The 2151-nt window shown below is 45.5% G+C and overlaps 1 pseudogene; it reads right to left on the reverse strand.

The window, feature by feature from the left end:
- Positions 1-252: 252 nt before the first annotated feature.
- LOC118660139 lies at positions 253-1950 on the reverse strand (annotated as a pseudogene).
- Between the last annotated feature and the right edge of the window lie 201 nt (positions 1951-2151).

Genomic DNA, 2151 nt, shown 5'->3' on the forward strand with positions numbered 1-2151 from the left:
TGATGAGAGAGAATCATTGATTGGCTGCCTCCTGCACGTCCCCTACTGGGGACCAAGCCCGCAAGCCAGGCATGTGCCCTCGGCAGGAATCAAACCCACGACCCTTCAGTCCTCAAGCCAACGCTCTATCTACTGAGCCAAGCTGGCTAGGCCAGGGGTGGGCAAACTTTTTGACTCGAGGGCCACAATGGGTTCTTAAACTGGACCGGAGGGCCGGAACAAAAGCATGGATGGAGTGTTTGTGTGAACTAATATAAATTCAAAGTAAACATCATTACATAAAAGGGTACGGTCTTTTTTTTCAATAGTTTTATTCATTTCAAACGGCTGAATCCGGCCCTCGGACCGTAGTTTGCCCACGGCTGCACTAGGGCGATCATCACTCTTCTTATTTGACCCCATCCAATCAAACACCAGTGTTTCTCAACTCTTCGGGGAAGGGCAATTTTTTCTCCGACTTCTGTGGACACAGGATTAAGTCTAAACGATTTTGCCCCAAATCGGCCTTGGCTGCATTAACTTCTCCATTCGAAGGGACCCTATGTTCACAGTGAACACTTCATTCTTAGACAACTGTGGCACCGTTGCTGCTTTTTTGTCTCCTTCAGTGCGTACACCTGCAAGCCGGCTAAACAGGAAACAGATTTCTAATTCTGTGAAGGTCTCAGGTGAAGCTCCAACTGCACCAAGCACCTGCCCGACTGTTAGCCCGGCACACAGTGGGTTTGATTTTTGTTCCAATTCCGTAAGAGCTTCTGGAGCAGCATTATATTCTGCAGACAATGACACAATTTTGGGAAAAAATTGGTTTACGCATGAGTTTTCCTTCACTATCTATGGAAACAATACCAGGTCTGACTTCTATCTCCCGGCCCACCTTTCATACTGCTTTTAGAACACTACCACCAGCTACACCCCCTTCAGGTCATCAACTGTAGAGCCACATTTGTTGACATCAAATGAGCTGATAACAATAAGTATTTCAAGCTGAGTAGAAATTGGAATAATAGGAGCTCCTTCTTCTACAGCAGTGGTTCTCAACCTTGGCTGCACATTAGAATTCCCAGGTGATTCTAATGTGCAGCCAAGGTTGAGAACCACTGTTCTACGGTACCTTGTACAAACGTAAGGATCTGTCCATACTGTTCTTTAGGCAGGCTTTCTTTTACCAAATCAATTTTATTTTGTAGAATCCAAATATGCTTTCGTTTCATGATTTCTATAGCAGCCCGGTGTTCAGAAGTCTGAGGCTGAGGACAAGACTCATGACCAGCTACAACAGAAGAGCTACCTCCATCACTGCTGCAGGTTCAGCATTCAAAATATTGTGGCCAAGCCCAGCTCAGCCAGTGTGGCTCAGTGTTTGAGCAGCAACCTATGAACCAGGAGGTCACAGTTCGATTCCTGGTCAGGGCACATGCCTGGGTTGCAGGCTTGATTCCCAGCAGGGGGTGTGCAAAGGCGACAGATCAATGATTCTCTCTCTCCCTCTCCCTTCATCTCTGAAATTAATAAAAATATATTTAAAAAATACATCGAGGCCAGGACATCGACAAAGGAAACATGTCCGGCTAATGTGAAGTTGCCTTTGGTCCCTGGAGTGTCTAGGAAACTCATCATCCATAGGATCTGTCACATTCTGGAGGAGGACAACTGAGTCATCAAGTTTATAAACCTTAGCATTGGTTATCCAAGCTTGACTATTTCTTTCTAGTCCATTTTTGAACCCGACAGTGTGAACCCCAGAAACAGCTTTACAACCGGATTTCCCATGAGCTACATGACCAACTGTATTGATATTAACTGTCGATATTAATTGTGGCTTTTCTGCTGATAACTTCCTGGGAAAGTGGCATCAATGTGGTAACATCCCAAGTGCGAGATCCTGGGAAGGTGCAGCAGCCCGAGTCCTTCCAGGCCCCCCTCACCACGCACCCCCACCTCTGCCATCCTGCCCGGAGGGATGAAATTCTTTATTAAGTACCTATCTGCTTCCTTTTATAGTATTCTGTTCAATAAGGGCCCTACTCAGGCCAAAAACAGCGTAAAGCTGTCCTAACTTCTATATTCGCACAACTCAGGATTTTTTTTCAATTGTTAAGAAAGCATTTGATACTTACAGCTTATTAGACTACTAGACACCGTAGGAAA

This window comes from Myotis myotis, unplaced genomic scaffold, assembly GCF_014108235.1.
Source record: "Myotis myotis isolate mMyoMyo1 unplaced genomic scaffold, mMyoMyo1.p scaffold_m19_p_7, whole genome shotgun sequence".
In the NCBI taxonomy this organism is placed as follows: Eukaryota; Metazoa; Chordata; class Mammalia; order Chiroptera; family Vespertilionidae; genus Myotis; species Myotis myotis.